Source organism: Arvicanthis niloticus, chromosome Y (genome assembly GCF_011762505.2).
Source record: "Arvicanthis niloticus isolate mArvNil1 chromosome Y, mArvNil1.pat.X, whole genome shotgun sequence".
Taxonomy (NCBI): Eukaryota; Metazoa; Chordata; class Mammalia; order Rodentia; family Muridae; genus Arvicanthis; species Arvicanthis niloticus.
In genome coordinates, this window is record NC_133431.1 from 5,954,000 (window position 1) to 5,968,549 (window position 14,550).

The 14,550-nt window shown below is 46.0% G+C and overlaps 1 pseudogene; it reads right to left on the reverse strand.

Annotated features, from left to right (window-relative positions):
- Positions 1-5,468: 5,468 nt before the first annotated feature.
- LOC143437435 (28S ribosomal RNA) lies at positions 5,469-9,083 on the reverse strand (annotated as a pseudogene).
- Between the last annotated feature and the right edge of the window lie 5,467 nt (positions 9,084-14,550).

Below are 14,550 nucleotides of genomic sequence, written 5' to 3' on the forward strand. Positions count from 1 at the left end.
ACATAGACCTGGAAATTAGTACCTAGATCGGACCTGCCTTCCTCCGGCACCACACCTGGCTTCCTGTCACTGTCCATTGAGCTTGATTTCAATATTTATTCATGTCTGAGAGGGACAGAGAGGACGAGGGAGAATTGTATCACAGGCTATAGTTTAATTTCTTCACTAATCATGTGGTTGTCCGCCCCGCCCTCATTTCCGTCCTCATGCCACATGTAACCTTGAGTAAGATAAATCCTTTTTGTTGGCACCCATACCATATGACACACGCTTACTCCCACTGAGCCCTCTGATTTTCCTCACATCTCTGTCTTTTAAAAATTAGACTTGGGTGGGGCCGCTGGAGAGATGGCTCAGTGGTTAAGAGCACTGATTGCTTTTCCAGAGGTCCTGAGTTCAGTTCCCAGCAACCAGATGGTGGCTCTCAACCACCTACCATTGGGATTTAATGCTCTCTTTCGAGGATGAAATCCAATGTACTCGTGGAGAATGGTAAGGAAGCTTTTCTGAGGAAGGTCTTCTGATCTAGAAAGTACCCTTAAAATGAAATGTGAATCACAAGAAGCATTTGTTTTGAAATATTGAGCTAGGAGCTACTTAAGCTTACACAAAACAGTCCATTTTTAGATTGATCCCAGGAAGGAGGGGGGGAGAGAGAGAGAGAGGAGAGAGAGAGGAGAGGAGAGAGGAGAGAGAGAGAAGAGTGAGAGAGGAGAAAGGAGGAGAGGAGAGAGAGAGAAGAGAGAGAGGAGTGAGAGAGGAGAGAGGAGGAGAGGAGAGAGTGAGAAGAGAGAGAGGAGTGAGAGAGGAGAGGAGAAAGAGAGAGAAGAGAAAGAGAGGAGAGAGAAGAGAGAGAAAGGAGAGAGGAGAGAGAGGAGAGAGAGAGAGGAGAGACAGGGAGCAGAGGAGAGAGAGAGAGAGAGAGAGAGAGAGAGAGAGAGAGAGATTGTAACATTTAATTAGAGCTGGTTTGTGAGATGAAAACTTGTATTTAATGAGTAGTGCTGGAATTAAGGGAGGGTGTATGCACCACCAGGACCAGCTGAACTTCTAAAAAACAGAAGAGAAAGAAAAGAAGGAAAGAAAAACCTGCTTTCTATATACCCAAGCAATGGTAATTTGCTACAGTGTCTCTTTTGTGTAGTTTGAATTAGACTTTGGTTTATTTAGGAAGTTTCACACACACAGTATTATCTCCAAAGAGGAGCCAACAGCATCTTTGTGTGTAGTCAGTAGTCAGTTGTCAGTTGTTGCCCTCTTTAAATGTTGTTGTTGTTTGAAAACCCAGTTCTCAGAAGGTAAAATGGAGACAAGTCCAAAGTCACTCGCATTGAAGTCATCTCCAACTGACAACTACAGGACCAGGGTAGAATTGTGTGGATGAGGAAGAACAATCTAGGAGGAGCTTTGGGATGGGAAACTCTGATCGGAATACAGTGTAGAAAATACAGTTTCTTTCTACCATAAGCCCCCCCCCCCCAAAAAAAAAAACCCAAAAAACCCCACCACCATCATCATCACCACCACCAAAAACCTCTGGCAGCAAAACCATAGCTACTGCAAGTGTTCCTTGTCTGAATATCCAACCACTTCCAGCTAAGTTGGTGTGTAATTCTGTCCCAGTTGTGCTACCAGGGTTAAGAAAAAGGGGAACCACCTATATAGTTCTGTGACACCATCATCCATATATCTATATCTATGTCAATGTCTATGTCAATATCTATATCATCTATATCTATATATCTCTATCTATCTATCTATCTATCTATCTATCTATCTATCTATCTCCCCCCCTCCTCAGGACAGTCCTGGACAGTCATTCCTTTAAGCTTCAGGTAAACCCTGTAGGGTAAACTTTCCAAATTCATCCATCCTGAATGGTGGGTGTGCTTGCTTCCTTAAGACCCAAACTTTGGTTGGTGTCGAAATAAATAACGAATGAATGAATAAATAAATAAATAAATAAATTAGGAGGGGATACAGATGCCTAAAGGTTGTAATTTCCTAATACACAGGCCTAGGCTCCATTTCCCTGTTGGAAAGATAGCTGAGTAGTTAAGGGTACTGCTGACTGCTCTTTCTTCCAGAGGTCCCAATAAGCACGTAGCAGCTCTGTCACAGGACCTGATTCACTCTTCTGGTGTGTGTGTAAATCATAATAAACAATGTTAGAAATACCAGGTTATGTAAATACAGCCCAGATCCTAGGCCTGAGAAGTCCCTGAGCTGGCAGGGTGTGGTGGGCTGGATCAGAGAGAGTCTTCCTCTATCACTTATCAGAGACAGGTGTGTTAACAGTTGGAGTGCCATTAGCATTTCTAAGGAGCTAGGTTATCCTGGAACATTGTGATGGGGGGGTGGGGGCAGTTGAAGGCATTGGGGGAGAATTTAGGCAGCGTAAATGAAGAAATAAACTGGAAACTTTATTCATTTATTTGTTTTATTGAGTGTACAAGGGAAGAGGGAAAATGGGAGGGAGGGAGGGAGGAAAGGAGGGCAATCTTTCCATGCTGGGATGATCCATGCCTTGGGAAGGAATTCCTCCTAAATGAGCTGTCATGCGGTCATCTCGCAGCTTTGGGGGGGGGGGGGGGGGACTTTGGTTCTGGCCTCTCAATGAGTTTCCAAAGGGCAGTCAGAGAGCCCTGCATGGACAGAAAGGGAAACCATGTTAAGCAAGCAAGCAAGCAAGCAAAACCACAAATCTGTCTGTTAAGTTCTTCTGTTAAAGGAATCGTGGTGAAGTGAAGCAGAAGCAGAAGCAGAAGCAAAGCAAGCTCATATTCATTCCAAAAAGGCTGATAGCTAGGGAGCTTGGGCTACAGAGTGAAAACAAGTAGAAGGAACAAAAAATAAATAAATAAATAAAATTTAAAAAAGGCTTTGTTAGAACATGTCTAAGTTTTAGGGAACAAGGCTTGACATTGAAACCCACTGGTTCATTAGCATCTTCCGCAAATCTCTCAGACAATGTTTCCCAATGCAGTGCCTACCACCTTCTCCTCCATGATTGCCCCCGACTCCTCACTGTGGGGCGTGTGTGTGTGTGTGTGTGTGTGTCCCACACAGCAACCATCAGTGGAGACACAAAGGAGACAGCTAAGGCTACAAAATAAAGATAGCAAAACAGACAGGGAGACAGTGTCCCAAAATGGATCCCCAAAAAATGGTAGGCCAGAGTGAGGGACCAGTCAAACTTCTTATCTGAGAGGGAGAGGGAGAGGGAGAGGGAGAGGGAGAGGGAGAGGGAGAGGGAGAGAGAGGAGACAAGAGAGGGGGACAGAGAGAAGAGGAGAGAAGAGGAAAGAGAGAAGAGAAGAGAGGAGAGGAAGAAGAGGAGAGGAGAGAAAGATAGAGATAGATTGATTATAGATAGAGAGGATAGAGAGAAGAGGAGATGAGAGAGAGAGGATAGGGAGAAGAGGAGAGGAGAGAGAGGAGAGAGGAGAAAGAGGAGAGGATAGAGAGATAGAGGAGAGGAGAGAGAAGGAGAGGAGAGGAAAGGAGAGAGAGGAGAGGAGAGAGAGAATCCTCTCAGCTGTTTGATCTCTTTTGTGAGCCCTAGAAAAGTGAAACATCAAGCAAGTACCTCATATATTTGATTTAAAGAGTCCAGACCACATACAAACATATGTCTTTTTAAATTTTATACACATATACACAGAAATACTGGTGTGAAACCTGGTATTTGTTATAGGACAACTGGCCGACCTGATAATTAAGGAAATCATATAAATTATAATAAGATAATTAAAAAGAAAAATGTGTGTATATGTGTTTTTAAAATTATATATGTTTTCTACATACATATTATATATAATACGCACACATACATATAATATTCTGCTGAACAATAATACTCTGTGAAACAAGGCAACTGGGCTACCTCACAATATAATTTAAAACAAACAAACAAACAAAAAACCAGCTCAATAAAAGGGGACCCGCAAAAAGGGGGATGGGGAGACAGAGACACAGACATACATACATATATATGTGTGTATATATACATATATACATACATATATATATGTATATATATACATATATACGTATATATATGTATGTATATACGTATACATATATATATGTATGTATATATAGAGACATACATACACATATATATATGTATATATACACACATATATATGTATACATATATATATATATTTAAAAAAAAGAGGGCAGATATCTGGTCGACACATGTAAAGGAGGTCAAGGAGACACAGATACATATCTTTTAAAACAGTCTGTTAAAACAGACAACTGGTCGACCTCACACCATTCAAAGAAAAAAAAAAACGTTCGAATGTATGTGTGTGTATATTTAAAACAGTTAAATAATTTCAATAATTTTAAATAAATAAAAAAAAAAGAGTCCAGAACAAACATCTGGTAAACCGGCAAAAAAAGGATATGAGGACACAGAGATACATTTTTAATAAACAGTCTGTGAAAAGGGACAACTGGTAGACCTCACACAAGTAAATTTAATAATTATAATAATAAAAAAAATGTCAAAAGGGACAACTGGTCGACTATATATATATATATATATATATATATTAAAAAAAAAAAAAAAAAAGAGTCCAGACCAGATATCTGATCGACCTCCCAGAGTTGGGGAAAAAAAGAGACCAAGTACCCTTGGAAGTGGTCTACCGGAACCCGGGGGAAAAAAAAAAAAAAAAAAAAAAAAAAAAAAAAAAAGGAGGAAAGGGAGGGGAAAAGAAAAAAGAGGCGCCGGAACCTCTCTGGCCTTGCCTCCCGAAACTCATCCCGCTCACCCACAGACTCGCCTAGCAGGCGCCAAGGAGCATGAGGAAGTGAAGAGGAAGAGAGGAACAGGAAAGCTCGGATGAAGAGAGCGCAACTCCCCCTACCAGAGAGCCCGCCAATGCCGCGACCCAGATGGACTCGCTTCCTCAAAAGCCTGGGCGGCAGAGGAATCCCCCTTTCTCCCCACCGTCCCCGCTGCGCTTCCCGGGAACTGCAACACAGGAGACGGGCGCAGGAGGGGACCCGAACCTGCAAGGACGGGGAAGCGAGCGCAGGGGAGGACGACGCTGGGGTCCTGTCTGGCGCCGGCGCCAAAGGGCGAGACAGGGATCGCCCTTTGCAATCCCCCTTTCACCGTGACCTCCCCATTCCATGCCCTCCGAGAGGCCTTCGGTGGAGACCAAGATACCCCCACCGGCCGCACCGGCAACCGGGACCGGCCAGCCACCGCCAACCGACTCTCTGCCCACACCGGCTTGGCCAGGGCCCGGGGCGGGGAGCGGGCGGCAGCAGCGGGCTGGGCTGCAATGACTGACGCTGGAACCACCTCGGAGAGGAGTAGGAGGAGGTGAGAAGGAAGAGGAGAGACGGGTGGAGACCCTGGCCAGTCGGCGTTACCGGGAGTCAGCGGTCGACCGCCTTGCGCACGCGAGTGCGAGTGCAAGCAGGCATCCGGAGGCCTGCGAGAGACAAACCCTTGTGTCGAGGGCTGACTTTCAATAGATCACAGCTGAGGGAGCTGCTCTGCTACTGTACAAAACCCCGACCCAGAAATAGGTCTTCTATGAATGCCTTAGCGCCAGGTTCCACACGAACGTGCTATCAGCGTGATGGATGAGAGGGTGGCCCCCTTTCCGGCCTGCACCCCATTTCCTGGGATGAGTGGCTCTCTGCACCGGACCCCGGTCCCGACGCCCATGGGGGGACTTAGAGGTGTTCAGCCATAATCCCACAGATGGTAGCTTCGTCCCATTGGCTCCTCAGCCAAGCACATACACCAAATGTCTGAACCTGCGGTTCCTCTCGTACTGAGCAGGATTACCATGGCAACAACACATCATCAGTAGGGTAAAACTAACCTGTCTCACGATGGTCTGAACCCAGCTCACGTTCCCTATTAGTGGGTGAACAATCCAACGCTTGGTGAATTCTGCTTCACAATGATAGGAAGAGCCGACATCGAAGGATCAACAAGCGACGATGTCGCTATGAACGCTTGGCCGCCACAAGCCAGTTATCCCTATGGTAACTTTTGTGACACCTCCTGCTTAAAACCCAAAAGGTCAGAAGGATCGTGAGGCCCCACTTTCACGGTCTGTATTCATACTGAAAATCAAGATCAAGCGAGCTTTTGCCCTTCTGCTCCATGGGAGGTTTCTGTCCTCCCTGAGCTCGCCTTAGGACACCCAAGCGGGGACCCCCTGCCCCAACCCCTCGTGGAAAAACGGAAACGGGGTAGCCAGGGGCCTCCCACTTATCCCACACCTATGATGTCTCTTCACGGTGCCAGACTAGAGTCAAGCTCAACAGGGTCTTCTTTCCCCGCTGATTCTGCCAAGCCCGTTCCCTTGGCTGTGGTTTCTCTGGATAGTAGGTAGGGACAGTGGGAATCTCGTTCATCCATTCATGCGCATCACTAATTAGATGACAAGGCATTTGGCTACCTTAAGAGAGTCATAGTTACTCCCGCCATTTACCCGCGCATCATTGAATTTCTTAACTTTGACGATCAGAGCACTGGGCAGAAATCACATCGCATCAACACCGCCGCGGGCCTTCTGTGATGCTCTGTTTTAATTAAACGGTCGGATTCCCCTGGCCCACACCAGTTCTAAGTCGGCTGCTAGGCGCCAGCCTAGGTGAGGCGCCTCTGGGGGGGGGGAAAACCGTGGCCCGGGGAAGCGGACCCGGCAGGGGAAGCGCCAGTGTGGGGAGGATCGTGGGGGCAAGACACACGGGGCTGCCGGGACCACGAGAGAGGCCCCGGGGTCCCACGCCAGAACCTCCCCAACCCCCTGTGCCACTAACCCGCCGGTCTCCCCAGGTACAGGCGCGATGCCCGCTGCAGCTGGGGCGATCCATGGGAAGGGCCGGCTCACGTCCAGAGTCGCTGACGCTGCCCCCCCCCCAGTGTCCGGGACTCCGCCCCCCCAACTGACTGGGAACCCACGGGTTCCTCCTGCTCCAGCCTGCGAGGGGCTGAACCTGCCGGCCCCCACACCCGGCAAGGGGGAGAAACAATGGGGGTCTCTGGGGAGAGGTGAGGGTGACTCCGGGCGGCCAGGAAAGGGAAGGGGGTCTCCCCGGGCGTGGGAGAGGGTGGTGGCGCCTCGTCCAGCCGCGGCACGCCCAGCCCCGCTTCTTTCGCCAGCCTGAGTGACCCAGCCCTTAGAGCCAATCCTTATCCGGAAGTTACGAATCCGGCTTACCGATTTCCCTTACCTACATTGTTCCAACATGCTAGAGGCTGTTCACCTTGGAGACCTGCTGCAGATATGGGTACGGCCCGGCTCGAGATTTACACCCTCTCCCCCAGATATTCAAGGGCCGGCGAGAGCTCACCGGACGCCGCCCGAACCGCGATGCTTTCCGGGCCCCTCTCTCGGGGTGAACCCATTCTAGGGCGCCCTGCCCTTCACAAAGAAAAGAGAACTCTCCCCAGGGCTCCCGCAGGCTTCTCCGGGATCAGCGCCCATCTCCGCCACTCAGGATTCAAGGATCTGAACCCTGACTCCCTTTTGATCAGCCGAGGGCAACGGAGGCCATCGCCCGTCCCTTCAGAATGGAACTCGCCCATCTCTCAGGACCGACTGACCCATGTTCAACTGCTGTTCACATGGAACCTTTCTCCACTTCGGCCTTCAAAGTTCTAGTTTGAATATTTGCTATTACCACCAAGATCTGCACCTGCGGTGGTTCCACCCGGGCCAGTGCCCTAGGCTTCAAGGCTCACCTCAGCGGTCCTCCCACTTGCGGAGTAGCGTCCAGGGGCCCAACACCTGGGGGCAAGACCCGAGGGGTGGTGGCATGCGACGCCCGCCACGCCCGCCTGGAGATGTGCGCCCGAGGCCACTCCAGTCACGTTCCAACTGCCGGGTATGGGCCCGACGCTCCAGCGCCATCCATTTTTAGGGCTAGTTGATTCGGCAGGTGAGTTGTTACACACTCCTTAGCGGATTCCGACTTCCATGGCCACCATCCTGCTGTCTATATCAACCAACACCTTTTCTGGGGTCTGGTGAGCGTCGGCATCGGGCGCCTTAACCCGGTGTTCGGTTCATCCCGCAGCGCCAGTTCTGCTTACCAAAAGTGGCCCACTAGGCACTCGCATTCCAAGCCCGGCTCCACGCCAGGGAGCCTGGCATCTTACCCATTTAAAGTTTGAGAATAGGTTGAGATCGCTTCGGCCCCAAGACATCTAATCATTCGCTTTACCAGATAAAACTGCAGGCATTTCAATTTCTGCGAGAGCACCAGCGAGCGCTGCTGCCAGGGTGCTGTAACACTCGGGGAGGGGTGGTTCGGTGCCCCCACATGTGGTACGCCGCCCCCCCAGCCACCTTCCCAACCGTCCCGGAGCCGATCCAGGTGCACTGCCTTGGTGGAAGTCCACCCCGTAGCGGCCAGTTGCCGGCCGGGGGTGGTTCCCTGCCGACCCCGCCCCCGCACCACACCTCACACCCACCAACGACACTCCCCCAGAGGGGAAGCGGGGGGGGGGGGGAGGTGGGGGGTGGGGGTGGGGGGGGATGAGGGTGGTGGCGGGACGCAGGAACTACTCGAGCGAAGGGGTCGGGAGGAACCGAGAGCGGGAAAGATCCGCCGGGAACGCTGGCAAGGCCGAATGCACGCCGCAGGGTTGAATCCTCCAGGTGGACTGTGCGGACCCCACCCGTTTACCTCTTAACAGTTTCACGCCCTCTTGAACTCTCTCTTCAAAGTTCTTTTCAACTTTCCCTTATGGTACTTGTTGACTATGGGTCTCTTGCCTTAGATGGAGTTTACCACCCGCTTTGGGCTGCATTCCAAGCAACCCGACTCAGGGAAGATCCGGGCCGGGCACCGGGGGCCGCTATCAGCCTCAGACCGTCCACAGGCTGGGCCTCAATCAGAAGGACTTGCCCCTCCCCCCCAATGAGCGATGCCAGGGAGTGGGTCTTCCGTACGCCACATGTCCCGCTCGCGGTGGGGATTCGGCTCTTCCCTGTTTACTCGCCACTACTGAGGGAATCCTGGTTAGTTTCTTTTCCTCCACTGACTAATATGCGTACATTCAGTGGGTCCCCACGTCTGATCTGAGGTCGTGGTCAGAGAGTGGAAGAAGACCGGGCGCGCAGGAAGGGAGACTGAGGTATCGAGAGGGGGCGACGAACCGGGGAATGTCAGGAGTGGAGGGGCCCAAGGACCTGCAGGGTGGAGCGACCCACGACACAGCCGGGTTCCGAGGGGGAGCCGGGACTGAGGGGAGCTTGCGTCGGCGCATGGACACCAGTGTCCCGATGGCCAACACCGGAGCTGGCACCCCTGGGCGAGGGAGGCGAGGAAGGTAGGTGCCATAGGAAAAAAAAACAGGAATGCAACTGGGGGGCAATAGGTTGTCAAGTATAAATTCCCTTCCTGGGGCATCATCCTGCAACAGGATGTTTTGTTCTTTTGTTTTGGTTTGGTGTTGGGTTTTTTTGTTTGTTTGTTTGTTTTTTGTTTGTTTGTTTTGTTTTGTTTTTTTGAGACAGGGTTTCTCTGTGTAGCCCTGGATGTCCTGTAACTCACTCTGTAGACCAGGCTGTCCTGGAACTCAGAAAACCGCCTGCCTCTGCCTCCTGAGTGCTGGGATTAAAGGGCTGTGCCATCAATTATTGATCATTATTCGTTATCAATTAGTATTCATAATTATTGATTACCATTCACTGATTGGTATTGATTATTGATCGTTATTCCATCGCCGTCATCCACCTGCCTCTGCCTCTCAAGGGCTGGGAAGGATGTTTTGTTCTTAGAAAAAACTGCAGAATGTTACTTAGCAGACAGCAGCACACAGAAAGTCTCAGCCAGAGAACAGCAGCCCTTGGGGTCCTACAGAGATGGACGGCCCAGAAATGCAGTCAAGGACAGTTTAGAGGAAAGTGGGTTTTTTTTTTTGTTTTGTTTTGTTTTGTTTTTTTGTAAAGGGAAGACTGAACAAATAAGGCTTCCACCAATGTCATTAAAATACAAAAAGAAAGAAAATGTAGCTTTTAATTTGTTTTGTTTTGTTTTATATTTTTCGAGACAGGGTTTCTCTGTGTAGCCCTGGCTGTCCTGGAACACACTCTGTAGACAAGGCTGGCCTCTAACTCAGAAATCCACCTGTCTCTGCCTCCCAAGTGCTGGGATTAAAGGTGTGCACCACCACCGCCCAGCAGCTTTTAATTTCTTACTTTTTTATACCTGAAAGAAAATAAATATGACAATGCCTTTTTTGTTTGTTTTTTGTTTTGTTTCTGTTTTTACTGGAGGCTCTATCATTAGGGACTATTATGTTATTTAAAATTATTTACATAGTAGTAAAAATGAAGAACTCAGGCTAAAATTATTTCCTTTCATAATATGTATTTAATATGTGGAAGTCATAGAATTAACTTGCAACACTAATCTTTCTATAAATATATAAGAATTGACGATCCATTAAGAACTAGAACTCACTTAGCTTCTCCATACCTGCCTTTATAACTACAGGAAGCAATTTTAGCTTTTGAAAGAAAGACTCAATTCAATATCTTTGTTTAGAACCTGAAGTCTACCTTACTGATGAATCTGGTGTATCTGAATTAAAATAAGATTTAATCATTATGTTAAAATTTATTTTCCTTAAACTTTATTAAGGAAATATGGCTTCTATTATTTTCAGGTACAAATTTTTAAGTTTCAAACACCTACATGAACTGAAAATTTTTTCTATATTTAGTACAAAACTAGTAAAATTCTTTTTTTTTTTAACTCTTCAGCAATAGTTAAGATAAAACATGTCACAATAAACTCAAAGTATTTTAATAAATGTAAACCATCTTATTATCTTGTACCACACAGTCCCTGGGGTCGCCAAAGATAAAAATGGTGAGGGAGGCCGGGCAGTGGTGGCGCATGCCTTTAATCCCAGCATTTAGGAGGCAGAGGCAGGCGGATTCCTGAGTTCGAGGCCAGCCTGGTCTACAGAGTGAGTTCCAGGACATCCAGGGCTATACAGAGAAACCCTGTCTCGAAAAAAAAAAAAAAATGGTGAGGGAGGTGCAGTCCATCTCTGTTGTCTTAGGAGAGCTGTGCAGCTCACTGTAATAGGAAAACAGAGAACAGACAAGAAGTTTCTATAGAACTTAAAACTAATATGTTATATAAATTTCAAGTTTCTGGCAGCCATTTGATTAAACAATAACTTACTAATCATTTTTAGAAAATTTGGTTTCCTATTCATCATATCCAGAAACTACGCCAGTGTAACTAGATAATCTCACCTGTATACTACATCCATCCATACATGCAAACACATAGATATGCAGAGTATGTAAATATCTCATATACTATAACAAACCTCAAGTGTTTTCTTTTATACATATCAGGTGAAAACAATCCAGGTGCTCAGCCCATTTGCTTTCCCTTTATTTTCTGTCTCAATCTTCTTAATTATGTGATTTCTAAAGAATAAAAGAATTTAAGTTAATGTATCTGACTTGAAAGCTTAAAATACAAATTCTCTGTTACTTACTGTTTCCCTTCTAAGTACTAGAAAGCTAAACCATAGACATTTGTTTGTTCAAAAGATAATTCTTGTCCAAACTAAAGACATGTACATTTTCTTTGTTGTTTTTCATCTATTTTCAAAATAGGGTCTAAATTTCCTACTACTTCCATGGCCTTCTACTGACATTTATCAAGTACTGAAATTACAAGCACACACAAGCTTATCCAGTTGTGGTCTGTAACTTTCTCTACAAGATTAACTAGACCCTATCATCTCTAACATAGGAGTTGTCATTTATTTGCTATGTGAATAACATATGTTTTTCATAAAAGGAACAATACTTTTTCCTGAGCATCTGCTCCTGGTTTTACATTTGCTTTTTATAGAAGCCATTTTCTAACACATTAAATCCTATACCACCACATATAGGATTGAAGTCCTGTATTCAGCCACAAACCAGCTGGCTTGTGGGGAGCCGATGGAAGGTGACTATCATCCTTGCAGCCATCTTGAGCCATATACCTTGACAAGAGGCTTGATTACATCAGCTTCTAACAGCTGAGCAAACTCTGGTAACATCTTGGTTTAGATACCCAGGATCTTTTCTTGGGTGTGTGAGATTGAAGGTGTGTGACTTAAGGGCGTGACTTAGAAATCAGATTTAGAGACAAGACCTAAGGGCATGGCTTAAAGGTGTGACTTAGAGGGGTGGCTTAGAAGTGAGACATATAAAAGGCAAGAGGCAGACAGAAGAAATTATTATTAAGAGTAGGAATTAGGAGAGTACAACTTGGAGTATAATTATGAGTACAATTATGGGTAGGAATTAGGCAGAGCAGGAATTAGGCATTGAGGAAGAAGACACTTGGACTAGAGAACTCAGAAGAAGAATTATTAGTTATTAGGTACTTGGCACTTGGAGGAAGAACAGAGAATTAGGCATTAGACATTAGGCACTTAGCACTTGAAAGAAACTTGGAACTTGGAGGCACTAGGAACTAGGGACTAGGGACTCAAGACTTGGGACTTGGACTAGGAAGAGAGACTGAAGAATAAACAGGATTGAGTCACACTCTGTCTGGTCTCCATTCTTCGAGTCTGTCCTCTCTCTCTTGCTGAACCCTGACACGCAGACCTGAGCAGCTGGGGCAGTGAAGGTTCTAGCAGTTTAGCTCCCAAAACTTTTGGCAGAGTAGGTTCAAACATTGACAGAGCGGTCTGCAACATTTTGTCCCTCAAGCGTGGGGCAGCTCGGGCCGCAACACTGGCTTACTACTATTCCAGATGGTATAATGTAAGAAGCAAGTAAGCAGGATTAACTCAGTAAAAAGTTTTATGGGAAAAATGACAACACTTGAACAAGTAACACAAAAATGTGTATTTAGATGCTACAAATATATGGTCACAGGCTTATAAATGCAGGATTTATGACAATGCTATACGAAATTGACATCCTGGCTATGCTATCAGTTTGTTTTTTGTTTTTCTTTTTAGTAGCATTAATAAGTACAAAATCTGCTTAAGTAACATTAATAAAAAAATTTATTTCTTTATAAAGATATATGAGTAACAATACCCAAAACTGAACTATACTAGTTATTCATTCTTTCAAATGTCTGTCTACAGAGTTACTCTAATTATATTTCCCACTGTAGACTGAGGGTCAGACTACAGCCTTACCAGATGTTGTCTTAAGGTCCTCACCCTAGTGCCAACTTGACTTCTTGGTAATGATGGTATGACTACATAGAAAAATCATAGAGGATAGATGCAAAAACAATTAAAAAAAATCCCCACTCGTATCTACTTGTCTCAGGCTCTGGCTGAATCTTTCATGCACCATGACAGCCAATTTTGAGTACATCCAACTCTCATAAAAGGCCAGTGAAAGAAGAACACAAACTGGAAAAAAAATTAAAGAAAGCCGATTTAGTCCCAAATCAGAGGAAGCCTGACTGATAAGATAAAGGACAGAGCAGGAAGTGAAGACCCACTTAAATATATTTAAAGTGCAAATTATACTAGCCCTCACCAAACTCCCAAAAGTTAACAAAATGATGTAAGTATTAAAAATATCAAGCCAGGTGTAAGACTTAAACCCCAGCACTTGCCGGGCGGTGGTGGCACACACCTTTAATCCCAGCACTTGGGAGGCAGAGGCAGGCGGATTTCTGAGTTCAAGGCCAGCCTAGTCTACAGAGTGAGTTCCAGGACAGCCAGGACTACACAGAGAAACCCTGTCTCGGAAAAAAAAAAAAAAAAAAAAAAAAAACCCAGCACTCAGAGATAGAGGGCAGGCAGATCTCTGTGAGTTCGAGGGCAGCCTGGTCTACAAACTGAGTTACAGGACACTGAGGGCAATACAAAAAACCCTGACTCAAAAAACAAAACAAAATTCTGACAATTAGCTTTCCTGTGAAAACCATTATGACCCTTTAGATAATCAATAGTAGCATATCCAACAAAAATGCATGTATTACTGGCAAGAATATACACCATTAACAATACATGTTCTATGCTGCTACAGCAGACTAGACAAATGCACATGTGGAAAACAGCTGTGTCAGAAATATAGTAAACCACACATTTAAATAACTAACATTACTTGGATTTGTACTAAAAAGTCAGACCCCACAAGCAGACCATCATGTACTTAGGTGATGCCATGTGAATGTTCTCTCTATTTTAATTTGTCAATAAAAGTAACAGAGCCTGTGATTGAATAGTTGTGGGGAAAGGTGGGACTGGAGGCTCAAAAAGGGGTGGCAGGCAGAGGAAGAAAAAGAGAGAAGGAAAAAGGGAGAAGGAAGCCACTATGAACCAGAACCACCTGGCTGGGAGAAACCTCTATTAATAAGGAGTCTTAGCATTGGGAAATAAGTCAGTATTGTATTAGATTTGCCCACTCTTGACATATGACTTATAATTACAATATTTGGATTGTGTGTCATTTATATGGGCTATTAGGGTTGGAAATTTTAACAACAAATTGGTGCACCTTATGTCCAGCTTAGGACTGAACTATGCTGAGATGAAAATCCAGCCCCCATTCCCCA